Raw genomic sequence first — 5,450 nt, forward strand, 5'->3', positions numbered from 1 at the left:
TTTTTAGGAACCTCCATACTGTTTTCCAGAGTGGCTTCACCAGTTTGCATTCCTACAAGCAGTGCCAAAGGGTTCCTCTTTCTCTGCATCCTCACCAACATCGGTTGTTGCCTGAGTTGTTAATTTTAGCCATTCTGACCTGTATTAGGTGTATCTCATTGTGGCTTTGGTTTGTATTTCCCTGATGATGAGTGATATGGAGCATTTTTTCATGTGTCAGCCATCTAGATATCTTCTGGGAAAAGCGTCTATTTGGGTCTTTTGCTCATTTCTTCACTGGATTATTTGTTTTTTGAGTGTTGAGTTGGATAAGTTATTTATAGATTTTGGATACTAACCCTTTATCTGATATGTCATTTGCAAATATCTTCTCCTATTCCATTGGTTACATTTTAGTTTTCCTGATTTTTTCTTTCACCATGCAAAAGGTTTTTATCTTCATGGATCCCAATAGTTTATTTTTGCTTTCGTATCCCTTGCCTCTGGAGACATATGGAATAAGAAGTTGCTGCAGCCACGGTCAAAGAGGCTTCTGCCTATTTTCTTATCTAGGATTTTGGTGGCTTCTTGTCTTATGGTTAGGTCTTCGATCTATTTTGAGTTTATTTTTGGGTATAGTGTAAGAAACTGGTCCAGGTTCATTCTTCTACATGTTGCTGTCCACTTTTCCCAACACTATTTGCTGAAGAGATGATCTTTTCTCCACTGGATATTCTTTCCTGCTTTGTAAAAGATTAGTTGACAATACATTTGTGGGTCCATTTCTGGGTTTTCTATTCTGTTCCATTGATCTATGTGTCTGTTATGCCAGTACCATAGTGTTGTGGTGATTACAGCTTTGTAATACAGCTTGGAGTTCAGCTTTGGTTTTCTTTTTCAACATTACTTTGGCTATTTGGGGTATTTTCAATGTTGTGATTATTTGTTCTAGCTCTGTGAAGAATGCTGGTGTTATTTTGATAGGGATTGCATTAAATATGTAGATTATTCTGGGTAATACTGACATTTTATCAATATTAGTTCTTCTAATCCATGAGCCTAGAATGTTTTTCCTTTTTTTGTGTGTGTCTTCTTCAATTTCTTTCATAAGCTTTCTGTAGTTTTCAGTGTATGTATTTTTCACCTCTTTGATTATGTTTATTCCTAGGTATTCTATGGGTTTTGGTGCAATTGTAAATGGGATCGATTCCTTGGTTTCTCTTTCTGCTGCTTCATTATTGGTGTATATAAACGAAACCTATTTCTGTACTTTGATTTTATATCCTGTGACTTGCTAAATTAATGGATCAGTTCTAGCAGTGTTTTGGAAGAGTCTTTGGGTTTTCCACACAGCGTATCGTGCTATCAAATGGAGTGAATGTTTGACATCTTCCTTGCCAATTTGGATTCTTCTATTTTTTTTGTTCTTTGATTGCTGAGGCTAGGACTTCCAGTACTATCTTGAAGAACAGTGGTGAAATTGGACATCCTGATTTTAGGGGGAAAGCTTTCAGTTTTTTCCCATTGATGATTATATTAGTGGTGGGTCTTTTATATATGGCCTTTATGATCTTGAGATATAATCCTTCTATCCCTACTGTCAAGGTTTTTATCAACAAATGATGCTATATTTTGTCAAATGCCTTTTCTGCATCTATTGAGAGTATCACATGGTTCTTACCTTTTCTTTTATTAATGTGATGTACTACATTGATTAATTTGTGGATGTTGAACCAGCCTTGCATCCCAGGTAAATGCCACTTAGTCATGGTGAATAATTCTTTTAATGGATTGTTGGATCTTGTTGGCTACTACCTTTTAGAGGATTTTTGTATCCATGTTTATCAGGGAAATTTGTCTGTATTTTCCTTTTTAATGGAGTCTTTGTCTGGTTTTGGAATCAAGGTAATGCTGGCCTCATATAATGAGTTTGGAAGTTTTCCTTCCATTTCAATTTTTTACGCAGCCTAAAAAGAATAGGTGTTAACTCTTCTTTAAATGTTTGGTAGAATTTCAGTGGAAAGCCATCGAGATCTTGACTTTTGTTCGCTGGGAGGTTTTTGATTACTGATTCAATTTCTTTACTAATTATGGGTCTGTTCAAATTTTCTATTTCATCTTGTTTCTGTTTTGGTAGTTTATATGTTTCTAGGAATTTCTTCATTTCTTCTGGATTGCCCAATTTGTTGGCATATAACTGCTCATAAATTATTGTTTACATTATATTATATATTATATATATAATATTTATATTATATAAATTAATGTTTGTATTTCTGTAGTATTGGTTGTGATCTGTCCTCTTTCACTTGTAATTTTTTTTTTTAATTTGGGTACTTTCCTTTTTCTTTTTGTTCACTCTGGCTAGGGGCTTATCAATTTTGTTAATTCCTTCAAAGAATCAGCTCTTGGTTTCATTTATCTGTTGTACTGTTTTTTTGTTTGTTTCTTTGTTTTGTTTTCGATTCTTTATTATTGTTCTAATCTTAATTATTTTCTTTCTTTGTCTGGTTTAGGGCTTTACTTGCTGGGATTTTTTTCCAACTCTTTTAGGTATAAGGTTAGGTTGTGTATTTGAGTTTTCTTTCTTCTTTAGGAAGGCCTGGATTGCTATACACTTCCCTCTTATGACCACCTTTGCTGTCCCAAAGGTTTGGGACTGTCATGTTTTCATTTTCACAGGCTTCCATGTACTTTTCAATTTCTTCCCTAATTTCTTGCTTAACCCATTCATTGTTAAGTAAGATATTCTTTAATCTCCAAGTACTTAGGGTCTTTCAATTTTTTTTCTTATGGATAATTTCAAGTTTCATAGCATTGTGGCCTGAAAAATATGCAAATTATAATCTTGATCCTTCTGTACTTATTGAGAGCTGATTTGTGACCCAGTATGTGATCTGTTTCGGAGAATGTTCCATGCGAACTGAAGAAGAATGTGTACTCTGTTCTTTAGAATGAAATGTTCAGAACATATCTGTTTGTCCATCCTGTCCAATGTGTTATTCAAAGCCATTGTTTCCTTCTTGACTTTGTGTTTAGATGATCTGTCCATTATTTTAAGTGGACTGCTGAAGTCCCCTACTAGTATGGTATGAATGAGTTTCTTTATGTTTGTGATTAACTGATTTACATATTTGGGTATTTCACATTGGGGGCATAAATATTTACAATCGTTAGATCTTGGTGGATAGACCCCTTAATTATGACATAATGCCCTTCTTCATCTCATTACAGTCTTTATTTTAAAATCTAGTTTGTGTGATATAAGTAGGGCTACTCCAGCTTTCTGGAGTATTAGCATGATAGATGGTTCTCAACCCCTTCCAATCTTCAGGTGTCTTTGGGTATAAAATGAGTCTCTTGTAAGCAGCATATAGATGAGTCTTATTTTCTCATCCGTTCTGATATTTTATTCTTTTGATAGGAGAATTTAGTCCATTAACATTCAGAGTGAACACTGAAAGATATGAATTTAGCACCATTGTGTTGCCTGTAGAGTTGATGTTTCTGGTTGTATTCTCTGGTCCTTTCTAGTCTTGGTGCTTTTGGTCTTTTTTGTTTTGTTTTGTCTTTTCTCGACTCAAAGGGCTCCACTTAAAATTTCTTGGAAGGCTGGTTTAGTGGTCATGAACTCATTTAGTTTTTATTTGTATGGGCAACTCTATTTCTCCTTCTAATTTGAATGACAACCTTGGTGGATAAAGAATTCTTGGGTGCATATTTTTGCAGTTCAGCACATTGGATATATCCTGCCACTCTTTTCTGGCTTGCCAAATTTATGTAGATAGGTCTACTGCAAATCTGACCTGCCTTCCCTTATAGGTTAAGGACTTTTTTCCCTTGTTGCTTTCATAATCCATGATCCTTATCTGTGTATTTTGTGAATCTGTGAATATGATATGCCTTGGTAATGGCTGGGTTGTTTTTTAATCTAATAGATTTTGATGTGTGTCCTTCCCCAGATTAAGAAAGTTTTCCACTATAATTTGCTCATATAAATTCTACCCCTTTCTGCCCCCTTTTCTCACTCTTTATCTTCTAGGACTCCTAGAATTTGGATAATATTCCTTTTTAATAAGTTACTGAGTTCTCTAAGTCTTGTAGTGTGATCTTTTGCCTTTGTTTCCCTCTTTTTTTTCTGCTTCGTTATTCGCCATAATTTTATCTTCTAAATCGCTGATTCACTACTCTGCTTCATCCATCCTTGCCATTGTGGCATTCTTTCAAGTTTGCATCTCAGTTATAACATTTTTAATTTCGTCCTGACTAGAGTTTATTTCTTTTATCTCTGCAGAAAGGGATGCTATGCTTTACTCAGCCCCAGCTAATATTATTGTCGTGGTTCTAAATTCTGGTTCAGACATCTTGCTTATATCTGTTGATTAAGCCCCTGGCTCTCATTTCTTCCTGTTGTGCCTTTTGGGGTGAATTTCTTGATTTTGTCACTTGAGAAGAAGAAAAATACTAATAAAATACAAAATTAAAACTAAAAAATTAAAAACAACACACATAATCAAATAAAAAAAGCTAGATCCTAGGAAGAAGTTTGATAGATTAGAGAAAAAAGGGAAATAAATTTTAAAAATAGGTAGAAAAAACTTTAAATTAAAAAAGATTATATAATAAAGTAGAATAAAATGAAGTAAACAAAATAAAATAGAATAAAAACTTTAAAAAGTAAAAAATAAAGTAAATAAAGAAAAATATTTTTTCTCTTTCTGTATCCAAAAATGAAGAAGGGAAGAAAGGAAAAAAAGAAAAATTAAGCAAAAACAGAAGCTAAAAAAATGAACACATAACTGAGCCAGCAAACAGAATGAAACCTGATGAAGTTACATCCAGTTTCCCCTAGACTGAAATATGAAGACTTCTATAGTCCATACACTAAGTAGGTGGAGTGATTTGTGCTAGTCTTCTAGGGGATACATTTGGAGGGTGTAGTTGGATAGAACATGGTGTGATGGCTCTGTTCTCCACTAGATGGAGCTGTTTAGCTTACTGGGGTGGATCACTGTAGCTCACATGTGCATGTGCATGCATGTGAGAGGTTGAAATGGCTTAGCTCAGCTCTTTAGTCTCTGGTACAGGATTTCATGTTCTCACCCCTCCTTTGTCTCAGGCTTCTATCCACAGCCTGCCTCTACCCTACCCTTTTCCAAGCTGTCCACCTGCCAATGGTCCCTCCCTCCAGAATTTAATCTCAGATGGGGTTGTGTTTCAAAAACTCACTCTTCAGAGACCCTTGAGGCTTAGACCTGTGCCAACTATCTGGGTGAGGGTCTCACTGAGCAATGACTGGGTGCTAGCTCACCCCAGAAAACATTCATGCTATTGCACAGCAATAGAAGTTCAGAGATTATGGCAAACCACAACATAGCCAACACCAGATTTCAATGTACTTTGCTATCTTTGTCCCAATACCAGCAAACGTGGCTTCTCTTCAGGGTTCACTGGGACCTTTGCTTGGGGGG

This window comes from Crocuta crocuta, unplaced genomic scaffold (genome assembly GCF_008692635.1).
Source record: "Crocuta crocuta isolate KB4526 unplaced genomic scaffold, BGI_CrCroc_1.0 scaffold451, whole genome shotgun sequence".
NCBI classification, from domain to species: domain Eukaryota; kingdom Metazoa; phylum Chordata; class Mammalia; order Carnivora; family Hyaenidae; genus Crocuta; species Crocuta crocuta.